The 17,671-nt window shown below is 41.5% G+C and overlaps 1 long non-coding RNA gene across 1 annotated transcript; it reads left to right on the top strand.

Annotated features, from left to right (window-relative positions):
- Positions 1–17,461, top strand: LOC144379246 (uncharacterized). The gene is made up of 3 exons (XR_013441912.1): positions 1–308; positions 1,508–1,590; positions 16,125–17,461. It is a non-coding gene; the product is annotated as an uncharacterized LOC144379246 (long non-coding RNA).
- The last annotated feature ends 210 nt before the right edge of the window (positions 17,462–17,671 follow it).

Below are 17,671 nucleotides of genomic sequence, written 5' to 3' on the forward strand. Positions count from 1 at the left end.
TGAAGTAGTAGCGAACTCAATTATCTGTCTGCGGGGCAAGTCTTCCTTTCGGGTCTGCAATTGACAACCCGTGGCAGGGCGTGAGCGCTCCCCCTGCTGGCCTCCTCACCCCGTGTTAAATGAGGTTTCCTTCTACCAATTTTCACAGCTGCAAGGGGGCACTTGAGCCAACGAGCAGGAAGGCCAAGTCACTGCAAACAGGGAAGTGTGGGAACTAGTGCTCTCTGGAGCCGATCTGTCAGTGATCACCAAGGCCAGGCTGTGGCTGTGGGAGCGGCCGCTGAAGCGACCGGAAGATGGTGGTTAAGGTGAGCCAGATGCCTTAGAGAGTGAACAGGGAGCAGGAGGTGGGGAGGTGCCAGCCGGGAGGAGGGAAAGAGGGGCACCCGAGCCCAGTGGGGGAGGGGGATGCCCGCCATGTTCGTGACGACACTTGCCGAGACTAACCTCGAGGGGTGAGCTTTAACGCAGCGGGGCTCTTTTGCTTCGTTTTAGTGGAGGAGTAGTGATTTGTAAAGCGCTACTAACCATAGCCTTTAAAATAGAGTGGCATGGCTTGAATCCGTTGTTTCTCAGCTTTGTGAATTTGGGAAATGAGTGAATCCCTTAAAAGCGGTTTCTTCATGAGCGAAGTAGGAAGAGTATCATAAACTGCCTGGCTCGTCCTAAGGGTTAAAGAGATGGTGGCATGATGTCCTGTTATTTTCACATTACATATTAGCCATTTGTCCCGGTGTCAAACTCCTCAGCAAGACTGTGAGCTGCTTGAGGGGGCTGATTTCACACTGTGCCCTGTCTATGGCTCACGGTAAGCACTCGACACATGTTTTGGCAAGCAGGGATGAATTATCTGTGGGCTTTGGCCAGAGCCCTGCCCCAAGTCCCATGGGTACCTCTCACTGACACATTTTCTTTACTCCTTCTCCTGCTGTGACCCTTGTCCCTAGCCTTCTTGCCCCTCACTGAGGTCGTGCATCCTCCTGGCCACTTGCAGATAAACTGGTGACCCAGGAGAGCTTCTGACTAAACTTCCCAGGCTTCCAAACCTGGCGGATATTTCACGATAGCCTGGCAAAGGATCGCTGCGCCACCTGCTGGCGATACCTGGGAACTTCCCCTTTTCCAGAACCTGGAATCCGGGGACAAAGAATCCCAAATCCGGAATGCAAGATTCAGGCCAGAGAGAGTGCGGCCCCGAGCCACCTTTAATGAAGTATCCGTGGTGGACAGGCATGCAGACCACGCTCTCCCTTTGAAAACAAGCGCAGATAAGTGTTTTCCCTGCACATGATGACAGGACAGACACAATACTTTATTATGATATTTTGATAGTGATTTTAATTAAATATTTAATTATTTCAATTATTTTTAATTATTTACATGTTAATTATTTATAATATAATTATTCAATTACGGCAGTTCCTGTCGTTGAACTGTTATAAGCTAGGTTCTTCACATACGTTAAAAAAAAAAAAATCTCATTTAGTTTTTACATCTGCCCTGTAAGGAAGAAAATGCTTCCGTTTTCCACGTGGGAAACCTGCAGCTCAGCAAGCTCTTCAGACCTGCACTCCCGGCGCCCAGGACCAGGTAGGCAGCCCAGCGGGTACTAAACCCAGGACTGTCAGACACCAACCGCCCCTCCCTCCTCTCAAAGCTGTAGGGGTTTCAGGAAGATCCAGGTCATTTCCATGTAGTTTTCCCTCCATTCTCCACAAGGGTGGGTGGCCGTCGCTGGCATGGCCTCGGGTTTAGGCAGGTGCTGCTTCCAGATTGAAGGACCACTGATTTACGGTCCAGGCCTGCTATGAGCCGTTCACAAGCTGTGCCCTCTTTAGCCACTGCAGCAACCGTGGGAGGTAGGTCCTCCTCTAATTGCCAAGTGAGAAAACCTGCCCAGAGTCACGCAGCTAGGAATTGCTCGAGTCCATGCTCTGAACCACCACTCAACAGGCTTATCTGTGGATTTTTCAGTATCAAATTGCGATTCAAATGTTTATCTTGATTCAATAAGGTAAGAATGGTAGGGACGCCTGGGTGGCTCAGTCGAAGCGGCTGCCTTCGGCTCAGGTCATGATCCCAGTGCCCTAGGATCGAGTCCCGCATCTGGCTCCTTGCTCAGCAGGGAGCCTGCTTCTCCCTCTGCCTGCAGCTCCCCCTGCTTGTACTCCCGCTCACTCTCTCTGGCCCACACACTCTCTCTCTAACAAATAAATAAATAAAATCTAAAAAAGAAAAAAAAAGATAAGAATGGTAACACAGACCCACGTCCCCCAGCCAGGCAGTCGGGGCTTTTGCCATAATCCCCACTTCTTGGGTCTTAGGCTCTTCCAGCCCTTACAGCATCTTTCTAGCCAAGTCCTTGCATTAAATCGCTGTTTACTAGAATTATCTAGAGTGTTTGTTTTTCTGATTGGACACCGATTAACACCTTCTAACAAGAAAGACATGTTCTTGGTATTGACCTCTCAGGTTCTCATGGAATAAGAAAAAAACATTTGTTTTGTCTTGACTCACATTTCCCAAGTCATACAATATTTTAGTTACTTTTAAGATCATGCTCCGGATCTCTCTGATGTGAATGCTACTTTTTTATAGATAATTGTGAAAGAATGATGTAGTTGACCTAAAAGTATTTGGGAACAGGGAAACAGTATGACTGTTTGGGGTTGGTTAGTTGGTTTTGAAACATATCAATTATTTTTTATTGTATTCATCTGTGGTGTACTACATTCAGCAAAGTAGCTGATGATTTTTTTTTTTTAAATAAAGATTCAAACAATTCTCTCTCCGGACACTCTACTGAGAAAGGAAAAACTGCCCTACCCTGAATCTGGCTAGCAGAACAGACACAAAGCCAGCTACAAAGTTAACTGGAAACAGTATTACTCCCAAGGTCATGCTAAAGCTGTAAAATGTCATAACAAACCCCCTTTTGAGTGACTTCTGTTTTCTTGGTGAGAAACCTAAAATCAGCTGTCAGAAACTTTGCTGTTTAAAATCCAATCAGCGAGAATGAAAGATCCCACCTCTGCCAGGAAGATCTATGTCTTTAACATAGAGAAACAGCCTGCCTTTCAACCCAAATGCAGGCTCCAGATAAGGGTTTTCTAGATAAGAAATTTATATAGCTATCTTCATTTGCTAATTTCCAAGAAGCAAAGCCCTGAGTCTGATTTGCAGTTTACACCCAAAACTGACCCCTTACACACAGCCCTATTTGCTTGAAGTTATCCAAACATTACTTCATTTAAATTTTACCTAAACTCCCTTCCCCCAAATTACATAATAACCTATCTCTTTCTTTCTTTGGTGAAATGCCCCAGGGCTCTGCTGATATGCAGGCTCTATTTCCTTGAACCAATAAACCTGACTTTGTCAGGCTTGGGGTTTGTCCAGATGGCCTTTGGCTGAGCAGGCTGGGACAGCATCCACAGATCCAAATGTTCTTGCCTCACAGTGAAGACCCCCACCCCACCCTCCTTCCCAGCCATCAGGAAAGCTGAATTATTATTCAGAGTTGTTTGACGGGCATAAAACAGATCAAAAGAGTAGAATAGATTGGAAGGGGTCATTCGTCTAAATTCAGAGATAGGAAAACAAGATCATCTTTATTCCCCAACAGAGAATGCAGCCAAATTATTCTTATAATCCAGATTTAGTGGCTCGCTCCCTAGAAGATGGTGATGAGTAAATGCTTAATATCACTGACAAAGCTGTATTCCAAGGCACCGTTCTGTGAGCCATGAGACATTCTGTCTCCAACAATTTAAGTATTGATTTAATTAGAACCACTCAGTAAGTTTTGAGATGTCCTGCCATGATAACCAATAACTTCCATATCATCTGCTTAGTTGATGTAGATTGTATCACAATGTTTTAGTTATCTATTGCTGTGTAACAAATTACCCCCAAACTCAGCAATTGAACACAACAAACATTTATCATGTCACACAGTTCCTGAGGCCAAGAATTCTCGTTATGGACATTGCTAGAATTCTTAGGGAATTTAAATCCAGATAAAAATAAAGTTGATACTACTCCTAATTGAATGGAGATACTATGTACTTAAATTACGTTAGTATAAATGCAATCTTATGAAAGCCTTTATTGTTGTGTGTCTTCGTATACACAGTCAGCGTATTGACATTCCTCAGGTCAGGAATACAAATGCAGCTTGTGTTAGGATCCATAACCCATGGAAATTGTACAGTTCAAAAGTTGAGCAAGTCAGGGGTGCCTGGCTGGCTCAGTCGGTGGAGTGTGTAGTTTTGATCTCAAGGTCATGAGTTGGAGCTCCACGTTGGGCATTTTAAAGTCTTCTCTAAAATGAATGGTATTTCAGGGCGCCTGGGTGGCTCAGTCGGTTAAGCGTCTGCCTTCGGCTCAGGTCATGATCTCAGGGTCCTGGGATCGAGCCCCGCATCAGGCTCTCTGCTCAGTGGGGAGCCTGCTTCTCCCTCTCCCTGCTGCTCCCCCTACTTGTGCTCTCTCTCTGTCAAATAAATAAATAAAATCTTTAAAAAAATAAAAAATAAAAACAAAACCCAATAAAATGAATGGTATTTATTCTACGTGGCATATTTTTATATTCGATTAGTATTTAACATGCATTCTGGTAACCTGTCCGTATTTTTTAAATACTCATCAGGGCTTCACGAAAGATAAGGCAGTGTGGACTACTGGATGAGTCCAGAGCGAGGGACTCAGGCAGGCCTGAGGCTGAGTGCTGGCTATGCCCCTGACTCCTGTATGACCATGGACAAAGTACTTGACCTCTCTGACCTTCCATTTTCTCCCTAGTAAGCTGGGAGTAATATACATAATACATACGTAATGCCATAGAGTTGTTCTGAAGGTGGAATGAGATGTGTACGTAAAGCCTCTTGGTGCTGTGCCTGATGTGTCAGTCATTCTTCAAGTGGTAGCTGTAGTTATATTCGGTCCCGCATAAAAAAGGCAGTGAAGCGAAGTACAAACATAGAACCATTTTTAATGTCCATTGGTCGATTTGAGAAGTTAAAAAATTCTGTTAATCAATACTAATGAATGTGTACAGGTAAGCATAAAGCTCTATTGTGATAAATTCTATATTTTGTCTCCTTTTCTTTTTCTGTGAGTCTGATAAAGCTTCGTCCATACCTTTATGCATAGTCTTTCTGAATCATTTTGTTTGGGGTACGTGTCTTGTTTGCAGCATATAGTTGAGTCTAGTTTTGTGACTCAAAGTGAAAATCTTACTCTTGTAGTAGGTGAGTTAGGCCTGTTCACAACTGGTATGTTTGGTCTGTCAAATTTTATAATGATGTCTATTTTATTTACTATACTTCTTTTTCTACAAGATGTGCGTTCTTGGGGCGCCTGGGTGGCTCTGTTAAGTGTCTAACTCTTGATTTCGCTCAGGTCATGATCTCAGAGTTGTGAGATCCAGCCCGGAACCTGCTTAAGATTCTCTCTCTCCTCCTGCCTCTCCCTCTCCCCACCCCCATGCATGCCCACTTTCTCTAACAAAAAAAAAAAAAGTGTGCATTTTTTACTCTTATTTATTAAAACATTCTTAGTATTTAGGAAAGTTCATGTTTTCTTCTGGTGGTTACCTCTGTACTTAGGCCTTGTTTCTTCTGCAGTGTCTAATCGGCTATTAATTCTAGTGTATGGTTCATCTCTAGAGTTTTCTTTTTTTTTAATATTTTATTATTAATCAGAGAGAGAGAGAGCACAAGCAGGGGGAGCAGCAGAGGGAGAGGGAGAAGCAGACTCCCCGCCAAGTGGGGAGCCCAATGTGGGACTCAATCCCAGGACCCTGGGATGATGACCTGAGCCGAAGGCAGATGCCCAACCAACTGAGCCACCCAGGTGTCCCTCTAGAGTTTTCATTTGTGTCTTTTTTATATCTTTCTTGTCTCTATTTAACACATTCAAGCTTTTCCTTCTTGAACATAGTAAGAGTTTTATTAATGGTTTGCTTTGTCTGCTGATTTAATCATCTTGTCATTTCTGGGTCTGTTTCTATTCATTTGCTTTTCTCCTCGCTGTGGGTCATATTTTCCTGCTCCTTTGCATGCTCAGAAAGTTTTTTTTTAAGATTTTATTTTTAAGTAATCTCTAGATCCAGTGTGGGACTCAAACTCACAACCCCAAGCTCAAGAGTCACATGCTCTACCGACCTGAGCCAGCCAGGCACCCCTGTATGCTCAGAAATTTTTGATTGATGGGTTAGCCTGGTGATGGGTGTTAAAGAGGGCACGTTCTGCATGGAGCACTGGGTGTTATACGCAAACAATGAATCATGGAACACTACATCAAAAACTAATGATGTAATGTATGGTGATTAACATAACATAATAATTAAAAAAAATGATTTGGTTTGGGAAAAAAAAAAGAAATTTTTGATTGAATACCAGAACACCAGCATTTTTTTTTTTTTTTTTTTTACTGAATATTGTATCTTGTTTTGAGTACTAGATGTTTTTGTACTCCTGCAATATCATTGAGCTTTGTTCTGGGATGAAGTTAAGCTATTTAGAAACAGTTTGATCCTTTTGATTTTGCTTTTTGGGTTGGTTAGGTGGGATCAAAGCAGCGTTTAGTCTGTGACTAATATGACTGTGTTACTGAGGCAATAATTTTCTGAGTACTCTACTCACTGACCATGAGTTGTGAGGCTTCCCACTCTAGCTCATGAGCGCAAGAACAATTCCTAGCCCTGTGTGACCTCTCAGGATTGTTCCCTTTAATCTGAAAGGCTGATTCTTTCCACAGCCTTGAGTACTTTCCTTGTACACATGCACTGAGACTAGAAAAAGACCCTCTGCAGATTTCTGGTGCAGCTGTCTCCTCTCTGACTCTTGCCCTGCACACTCTAGCCATTTTGGCCTCCCAGAACTCCTGATCCCATTTCCTCAACTCAGGGAACCCCCTGGGCTCGAGCTGCATTCCCCCACAACCTGGAGATGTCCCCAGACTGCAAGGTCAGCACTCACTCCTCTCTCCTTGTAGGTTTCCTCTCTCAGGAATCCCTGTTCTTCATAATCTGAGGTACAATGTCTGAAAACCATTGTGTCACGTATTTTGTCTTTTAGTCATTTCGGGAGGGGGCGGGGGAAGTGAATCCAGTCCCTGTTACTCTGTCATGCTCGAGGCAGAAGTCCTTTATAAGTTTTTAATGCCCTTTCTCCCCAATTTTCTTTTCTTTTTTCCTTTTTTTTTTCTGTATTTCATAACTGGAAGTTTGTATATCTCAATCCTTTTCCTCTATCTCACCCATCTCCCCCACCCACCTTCTCTCTGGTAACCACCAGTTTGTTCTCTGTATTTAAGAGTCTTTTATTGTTTGTTCGTTTGTTTTGCTTTGCTTTTTAGATTCCACATATAAGTGAAATCACGTGGTATTTGTCTTTCTCCGACTGACTTATTTCACTTAGCATGATGCTCTCCGAGCCCATCCATGTTCTTACAAATGGAAAGATCTTACTCTTTTTTATGGCTGAGTAATATTTCAGTGTGTGTGTGTACCACATACTACATCTTTTTTTATTTATTTATCTATCAATGGACACTTTGGTTGCTTCTATATCTTGGCTATGGGAAGTAATGCACGTAGCCCTGCATGTACTTTTTTGAATTAGTGTTTTCATTTTCTTTGGGTAAATACCCAACAGTGGGATTACTGGATTGTGTGGTATTTCTATTTTTAATGTCTTAATGTACTTCCATACTGTTTTCCACAGTGGCTAATGTACCAGTTTGCATTCCCACCAACTGTGCATAGGGTTCCTTTTCCTCCACATCCTCATCAACAATTGCTATTTCTTGTCTTTTTGTACTAGCCATTCTGACAGGTATAAGGTGATATCTCATTATGGTGTTGATTTGCATTTGCCTGATGATGAGTGATGTTGAGCATCTTTTCATGGTCTGTTAGCCATCTGGATGTCTTCTTTGGAAAAATGTCAATTCAAATTCTCTGCCCATTTTTTAATTGGATAACTTGGGGGTTTTGGTGGTGAGTTGTAAAAATTCTTGATGTATTTTGGATATTAACCCTTATTGGTTGCATCATTTACAGATATTTTGTCCCATCCAGTGGGTGGTCTTTTTGTTTTGTCAATAGTTTCCTTTGCTGTGCAAAAACTTTTTATTTTGGTGTAGTCCCAGTAGTTTATTCTTGCTTTTGTTACCATTGCCTGAAGAAACCTATCCACAAATATGTTGCTATGGTTGATGTCCAAGAGATTACTGCCTATGTTTTGTTTTAGGAGCTTTATGGTTTCAGTCTCATATTTAGGTCTCTCCTTTATTTTTGTATTTAATTTTTATGATCTGGTTCATTTTTTAAATCAGTACCCTTTAAAGCCCACCTATTGTCTACAATAACTAATAAGCTTATTCTACTTTCTACTTTCTTGCTCCCTTCTCCTATTGCTCCTTTCTGTATTTCAAGTTTGTCATAATATATAACATCTGTACATTGGTCTTCTACCTTTGTCCGCATTTTTGTTTTAATCTTAGAGGTACGTCTATATACTTCAAAATACTCACCATCATGTTTTCTGAAGTTTTCCCAGTCATCATTTGGTTAAATAATACTCATCCTGTAGTAAATCCTCAAGGAGGATTGATGGGTGCAGATTTCTCTATGTTATTATGTCTAAAACTGTTTTTCTTTAGCCTTGATATTTGAAGGGCAACTTCATTGGGTATAAAACCCTTGGGTTTTCTTGTTTTGTTTTGTTTTGTTTTTTTAAATGGTGTCCATTGTTGCTTTCTTGGTATATAGACCAAAAAGTTTGATGTCAGATTAATTCTTCTTTCTTTTGTAACTTATTTGATATTTTTCCCTGCAGGCCTTAAAGATTTTATCTTTTTCTCTGAAATCTAATAGTTTTATTAGGAAGTGTCTCAGAATTGATATCTCTGGGGTCATTTCCCCAGTACCAAGTGAGGCCATACAATGGATAGGTCTTTTCTCATTTCTTCCTGCCATTCTGGTCAGTCATCAAATCAATACTCAAATCCTACAACTAACTAGATAGTCATGTGCTTGAATCAGAAAAGATCAACACTTTGAATTGAAATATCAATTTGAATGCTAAATGCTAAAACATTTAAGTTCTAAGTAGCAACCTAAATATTGTATGGAGAAGCAGACTGTATAACAAATGTCATAAAAGAAAAAAAAAAAATTTTATTCACTTTCCAGTATGCTTTGTAAAAGTTATGGAAAACTGGTTTCTTTATGACAACAAAATCAAATTGGAGTTAGTTCAGGTTATCCAGCACTGAGATGTTACTGGATACTATCTTAATGTTTTTTAGTTATCAATTATGAAGTAATACAACACAACACATAAGAGAATATAACGGACATCCATTTATGTAACAGCCACCTAGATTTATAAGATGTTAACATTTTGCTTCAGATTTCTTAAAGAAATAAAGTGATACCCTTGATCCTTTCCTCTCCCTTTTTTCTTCCTTTCCCCAGGGTCACTGCTATCCAGCAGATGGCAAGTACATCATTTACACAAATCGTGTGTTCCCCCCACACAGTATATAGTATTGTTTTATGTGCTTTAAAAATTAATATAATTGGAATCTTGTTGTCAGTATCCTTCTGTAACATTATGTTTTTATGCTTTATTTTATGGTACATGTGGTAGGCAGACTAATGGCCTGTCATTGGTTTTCACATCTTAATCCCCAGAATCTGTGACTGGGTTCGCAAAAGGGACTTTGTCTTTATGATTAAGTTAAAGATCTTGAGATGGGGAGATTATTCTGGAATATCTGGATGGGGCTAATGTAATCACAAGTCTTTCTTTTTTTCTTTTTTAAGATTTTATTTATTTATTTGACAGAGAGAGACACAGCGGGAGAGGGAACACAAGCAGGGGGAGTGGGAGAGGGAGAAGCAGGCTTTCCATTGAGCAGGGAGCCCAATGCGGGGCTCAATCCCAGGACCCTGGGATCATGACCTGAGCCGAAGGCAGACGTTTAACAACTGAGCCACCCAGGCGCCCCATCACAAGTCTTTCTAAGTGAAAGAGGGAGGCAAGAGAGTCTGAGTCTGAGTGATGTAATGTGAGAAAGACTCAGTCAGCTACTGCTGGCTTTCGAGACTGAAGGGGCCATGAGCCAAGGAATGCAGGCAGCTTCTAGACGCTGGAAAAGGCAAGGAAAATGGATTCTCCCCTAGAGCCTCCTCAAAGGAATGTAGCTGTGCTGACACCTTGATTTAAGTTCATTGAGAACCATTTTAGACTTCTCTTTTTTTTTTTTTTTTGAAGATTTTATTTATTTATTCATGAGAGACAGAGAGAGAGAGAGAGAAGCAGAGGGAGAAGCAGGCTCCCAAGGATCAGGGAGCCCGATGTGGGACTCGATCCCAGGACCCTGGGATCATGACCTGAGCCGAAGGCAGACGCTTAACGATCTGAGCCACCCAGGTGCCCCCATTTTAGACTTCTGACCTCCAAAACTTTAGGACAATAAATTTGTGTTGTTTTAAGCCGCTAAGTTTGTGATAATTTGTTACGGCAGCCAGAGGAAACTAATGCAGTACATATTTGTGACAAATTAGCTCCTATGAAAAAGGAGTAAAATGTGAAGGATAAGACCCAGTTAAAAACAAAACTAAGGGGGCGCCTGGGTGGCTCAGTCGTTAAGCGTCTGCCTTCGGCTCAGGTCATGATCCCAGGATCCTGGGATCAAGCCCCGCATCGGGCTCCCTGCTCAGTAGGGAGCCTGCTTCTCCCTCTCCCACTCCCCCTGCTTGTGCTCCCTCTCTTGCTGTGTCTCTGTCAAATAAATAAATAAAATCTTTGAAAGAAAAACCAAAACTCAGTTCACATGAATGAATTGGATCTTGCTCTGTTCTGTTAAATTAGGTTAAATTAGTTTTTTTTTTTACTTTTTAAAAAACTAATAATGCTAATTGGTTCTCATTCATTATGCCAGAGACTTAAGTCGTAAAAATGGGGAGAAATGAGAGAGTCTAATGTAGCCCCTACATACATACAATAAAAGGTTTTCTTAATATAAATTGGTATAACTATTAAGGAAATACGATTTTTGTAAAAAGTGTTAAGTCTGGTAGATTTTGAAATTTGGAACCTAGAATAAAGGTAAAATATAATAAACATGGGGCGCCTGGGTGGCTCAGTCGGTTAAGTGGCTGCCTTCAGCTCAGGTCATAATCCCAGGATCCTGGGATCGAGCCCCGCATCGGGCTCCCTGCTCGGCAGGAAGCCCGCTTCTCCCTCTCCCACTCCCCCTGCTTGTATTCCCTCTCTCGCTGTGTCTCTCTCTGTCAAATAAATAAATAAAATCTTAAAAAAAAAAAAAAAATATATATATATATATAATAAACAAAGGATATATCTGCCCACGCATGTAAGGTTAAAATTTCTAAACAAATTTTGAATGATGGTCCTCATAATTTGATATTAGAAAAATCGTCAGCAACATATAAAGCAGAGCAATGATAATTCCATTAGACATGATTTTCCTGCAGAGCCCTCTCTATGGCTTTATTTTGGAAAAAGAAACAATCTCCTATGTATAGAGACAGAAACTGTGAAAAATAAAATTAATAAATAGCAAGCTTCAGAACTATTTGCATTCGTGTCATAATATTTCATTATAACCCTCTTAAATTCCCACAATTTACTTTTTTTCCCAAAATTCCTTTTTAATGATTTCCTACAAATTCACACAAATTTAAAATTGGTGATTTTTCTGAGCATGCACAGGGAAGTATCCTGGGATTTCTGTGTATTTTTCACAATTGATTATTCTGAGCCTTTTGAAATAGTTGGGTTAAATAACCAGTGCAACAAGTCCTCCATATCTCTTTCACCTATTAAGTGATCGAAAATCATGAGTTTCACCGAAAACAAAAAAATCCAAGATCTGAGACCTATGAAATGGCTCTACAGCTTAACGATAAGCTGAAATAGGCAATGAGAAACTTTTTGTTGTTGTTGTTGTTGCAAAGAGAACCTTTTAAAATTCCTTGAATCTAGGTGAAATTATAGGCAAATAAGTTTTCAATATGAAAAAGATACATTAAGAAAAGTTTTTTATTTAAGCAAAATTCACATAACATAGAATTAGCCTTTTTTTTTTTTTTAGGGGGTTATGGCACAAAAGAGAGTGGGAGAGAAAATCTTAAGCAGGCTCCACATCCAGCCCGACATGGGGCTCAATCCCACGACCCTGAGATCATGACCTGCGCTGAAATCAGGACACTTAACTGACTGAGCCACCCAGGTGCCCTAGAATTAGCCATTTTAAAATGTACAATTCAGTGACACTTAGTACGTTCACCAATATTGTGCAACCAAAAAATTATGTTTTTTATGTATTTGCACAGACCTTTAAGACGCAGAATTATTCACAAAGTGTTAATACATGATTTCTACAAAGACTCTAATCATTTCAGCTAAAAGAGATCAAATATCAAATAGCTATCAAACAGTAACAACTCTGTCCTTTCTGAAGCCAACAAAGATGTCCAAATCCCTTCAGCTAAAAAGTCAACAGAGATCCAAGAGGCTCCTAATGTTACCGCTGAGAAAAAAAATGTATGCTGTCTTTACACATTTTAATAAGTCAGTAATGCCCAATGACCAACTGGGTGGATAATGTTTCACAGGCTTTTCAAGAGAGAACAGTCATAATTTCCAGGGTAAATTTGTTAGGTATTCATGACATTAGCGATAATGATCCCATTCTGATGTTTGTAATTTTTAGTGCAATGTAATTTGGTCTTGCACTTTTTCAGTCAATTAGCAACTTCAAATATAAGACCCAAATATTTGGAAAAGCTGACAAAATGATTTCTTATTCTCCAGTTAATTTGAACATAGACACTCTTGAATACTCACAGGATTTCACCTACTGAAGGAGCAGTTTCTCCCCTTCTCCCACCTTTGGATCTGCCATTGGAACCTCCTATTGGCAGAAGGTGATAGGAAGTCAGGGGGCAAGACAGCCTGGGACTCTAAGATCCCACACTCCAAGAGAGTTTTCAGACTCCTAGCTTTCACATTACAGAACCAACTAGAAAAGAGACATTGCAGTTATAAGAGACAATTGGTCAATAGTTGGCACAGTCTACCCCTTTGATTATTGTTTAAATGTCCATTCACCACCACCAAGAAACCTCATGCTTCCACCTTACAAGATGCAAGGACACATTATACAAATAAAGATTATCTCTCTCTCTCCCTGAAAAGGAGAGATTTAAAGGCCCATCAGTCATTGTATCCCACCCTGGGTGATATTAATTCCTGCCCAAATTATAAAGTTAATCATCACCATCACTCCTCATATAAAATGATAGAGAAAAGGAGGAGGGAAATTTTTACAGATGAATATAAAAACAACAAATAAGGAAGAAAATAGAACAATGGCTAAAGTCCTTGTTATATAACTGGTCACAGTTCATGGTTGATAAGCCTAACTTCCTTCTTCCACTATCCATTTCATTTTCCTTTTCATCTCTGGTAGCAGTTCAGGTGAGTTTCTTCACCCAGAGGAGTGACCCCAACCTTCTTTGTTGAAAGGACTGGTTCTTTAGCAGTCCTATCTTTATTGGTTGCTGTAGCCTTCCTTTATGTTTTACTAGGAGGTTTTCCACACATCATGCTCCCTTCGTGTATCAGGAGCCCTTTCCCCTTGGTAATCAGGATCAGTCACCCAGACAACCTGCCTGTTGGTTCAAGGGCATGAAGAGCCCTCATGGTCAATGACAGTCCCCATAATGGACCTGCCCACCAGGTGGATGGCTGACCCCTTTGGGGATGGTGCCATACTGGGAACCAAGCATCAATATCTGTTAGTGGCAGAACCAGCATGCAGTAGCCACAGTAGCGGGACCACTCTAGTGAAAGGAAGCATAGGTTGTTGAGTCCAAACATTGCCCATGTCCCCTTTGTCTGCACTGGGCAAGGGCAGGGGTGATAGGGAAAAGAGGCTAAGTGACATCCACAGAATAGGGCATGTTGTTCTTCTGATTGTTAGGGTCCTCCTCTGCTCTTTGGTGCACATTCACATGGGGTGTTAGATATTTTCCCAACTTTTGCCCATTCCAAGGTGTCAATGCACGTTCCCCCTTCTCAGACCTCCTTGTCCCCAGTCTTTTATTTTCCAGGTCCCTGGCTATCTAGCCAAATCATTAACAATATAGACCATCTCTTTGGCTGTCTCCCCATCCAGGCAGTCCTGCCCAGGATTAGTCTTCCGTGTTGTCTTTCAGACACCCTCCTGGGTGAAGCCACAACATTGCAGCTGTCCACTTCTGGCTGACAGCCACATATCATAAACTGAGCTTAAGGGGTGTGTGGGTGGCTCAGTCAGCTAAGCGTCTGACTCTTGATTTTGGCTCAGGTCATGATCTCAGGGTCGTGAATGTTGAGCCCCACATCCAGCTCAATCTGAGTAGGGAGTCTGCTTAAGATTGTCTCTCTCTATCCTCTGTCCCTCCCCCCATGTCCCCCACCCTGCTCACGAGCACACATGCTCTCTCTCTTAAAAAAAACAAAACAAAAAAACTAAGCTTAAGTTTTTTCTCAGTGATCTGGTCATAGAAAACTCCCCTTTGGAACTAGGTTATGTGGGCTGTCACCTGCCATCTCAGAAACGGAAGTGCCTTTCTTATCTAGAACCTGGTAAAATAAATGATACCCATTCTTCAGCTAAGTACTTGCACCATTGGGCTCAGTTATTGGTTCTACTTGAAAGAAGAAAAAGAGAAATGAAGCAGATGCAGAAATCTTATCTTCACAGCAGCTAAAAAAAAAAGAACTATTTCAGGAATTTCCTCAAAACACCTTGAGCCTACTGGAGAAATAATGAGAACCCAAACTGAGCTTCAAGAAAGCCAAAAGACCACAGAACTAGATTTGGGGGAAAAAAAACTGGTCTCTTTCCCCTTTCTACTCATTCATCCATCGATTTTTTTCTTATTTTTCAACTTGTTTATTCATCTGTTGTAACATTTATTGATCGTCTATTTTATGCCAAGCACAGAGTGGCTACAACAGTGAACAAAACAAAGCCCATGCCCTCACAGAGCCTCTGTCACAGAGGCAGGCAATGTGACAATTAGGTGAGTTAATACATACAAAGTACATAGAATAGGGCCTGACATATGTTAAGCACAGAGGAAATGTTTTTTCTTATATTCCTTTTTCTCCCCATAATGTCACATAGAAAGAGAGAAAAGTTGAGAGTGGGGAAGGAGCCTTATGGGGCAGACAATCCAATCTTTACATTAGAGACACAGAAATGGAGGCCCAGAAGAGGCCCCTCAGGGTAACAGTGGTGGGGCCCACATCACAACCTGAGACCAAGGTGGGCACTCCAAAGTGTGACTTGAGAGATCCCAGCATAGCATCATTGAGTCAGATACTAAATATATGTGCCAACCCCATTGCTCCATAATTATATACCTCTGGGCAGGCTCTATTAACCCATGAGGAAAAGGAGGAGGATCTTGAGAGGTTCCACTGAGACACTGAATATGATGGTGCCTTTAAAGAGAAAGGTGATCCTACTTGTGAGGGGAGAAACTTCAGTGTTTCCTTGCTATTCCTTTCTGATTTTGTCTTGAAAGGACTTTCTTGAAAGATGGAATACAATACAAGCTGTGAGAACCACCTCTGCCTAATTTAAGCAAAGGAAAGTCTTGGGATGCTTTGGGGATGGCCACAGACTTGAAAGAAAGCCAAAGTTCCTGGTTTCTAGAGGTCTGGTTCAGGAGCCCAGGGAAGGCTCTTCAGAGTCCTGGCCTCTGAATGAATCTTCTCTAACCATCTCCAGTTTTGTACTGCTCTAATTCAGGTTCTGGGAGAGAGCCCCTCTTTGAGTTACTTGCCAATACTTGAGTGAGGGAGGAAAAGCATCTTGAGTGACACTCCTATCAAGACTGTATCCAACGTAGAAGCCTATTTCCACAAAACAAAGCAGTGGTGCTCCTAGCAGAAGAACAGGAGATGGGCTCTGGGCAGGCACACCCAACAGATGTCCACTACACTTAGCTCAGTGATTTGGTCACAGAAATATGTTTGCCAATCAAATCTTAATTTACTGACACTGTCCCTTTGTCTTCTTACCAGTTAAAAGGAGAAGAAACCTGCATGTGATGGCTAATTTCATGTGTTGATTTGACTGGGTTAGGGGATGGCCAGATAGCTACTTACACATCATTTCTGAGTGCGTCTGTGAGAATATTTCCCAAGAGATTAACATTTGAATCACTAGACTGAGTAAAGAAGATATTCCTTGCCAATGCAACTGGGCATCACCCCATCCATTCAGGGTCTGAAAAGAACAAAAGAAGAGGAAGAGTGAATTTTCTCTTTTGCTTGATCTAGGACATCCACCTTCTCCTGTCCTTGAATATTGGTGCTCCTGTTTCTCAGGCCTTTGGACTCAGACCAGGACTTAATACTGTCAGCCCCCTAATCCTCAAGCTTTTGAACTCAGATTGGGGCTATCAGTTTCCAAGGACAAAGACCAAAATCTATATTTCTTATAATACCATGAGCCCCTTCAGTGGCTAGAGCAATGCTATGGAAACTCTCACCTGCCATCAGTCCCTCTTGGCCTCTGGATCCTGATGCAAAGGTTCTGCGTCAGTCCAGGTCCTCCAAGAAGCCAACCCTGAGATAAAGGGGAGGGAACTGGGAAAGTCTGGAAGCAACATTAATACCCATGCAAATTGACCCTGAGTGAAGAAGACAGGGAAGAAAGACTGGCTGGAGGTATCCTAGACCTCTGTGTGATGTAAGGAAGGTTCTGCCAAAGGAGAGAGCCTTCCAGCCAAAGTTGGCCATCAGAAGAGATCCATGTCTTCCAAGAATGTGGATGCTTCCACCTCCATGGCTGAAGCACCCAGTCACTGGCCGGGAGTAGGCCAGTAGCAGCGGTCAGTTACACCCCTGCCGTTTGAGGTCAATGAGATTCACTGTAGGGCCACAGCAGGTTCATGGTCATCTGTGCCTATGAAATTCTGAGAATCTAGGTCTGTTGACTCTCTAGGTCTAAATGATTATTCATTTTGTCTTATACCTTCCTCGTGAGGTTTCTGATTTTTTTTTTTTAAGAAAAGCCCATGTCCTTGGCTAAAATATTAGATACGCCTAATTGAAGAGAGCACTAAATTGTATATTTCTTGACTTCAATCGTAGCAATGCAAAAGTATAATTAAAGTAAAATTGCCTCTGATCCTGATGCTAATGCCCAGCTTTGCAACTTTTGAACTTGTTCTATTAATTCACCCATGAATTAATATGCCTCTCATGAATCAAATTCACACAAGACTGGTTTATAAGCCATCATGCTAATTTATTAATGTTAAAAGAAGATACAATCTTTGTAGTAAGCCACGATGTGGCTTTGATATTAGACCTCGTAGATCTGAGGCAGCAGAATTAGAGATCAAAGCTGCAAGGTAAGCATGGTGACCAAGGAAAGGAGGGGGTGGGGGAGGCTTTATGGATCTCTTCTGCACCACTGGTAGGCGTGCTGAGCTTCTACATGGAAGAGGGATCCAAGGTTCTGGCATCTTCTCTCTGACATGTGGAGATGGGCAGCTGCTGATGGGGCACTGACTCAGCCTTAGTAATAACACTGTTTATCACTTTCCATCCTCTCCTTCTGC

Source organism: Halichoerus grypus, chromosome 10, assembly GCF_964656455.1.
Source record: "Halichoerus grypus chromosome 10, mHalGry1.hap1.1, whole genome shotgun sequence".
Lineage (NCBI taxonomy): Eukaryota > Metazoa > Chordata > Mammalia > Carnivora > Phocidae > Halichoerus > Halichoerus grypus.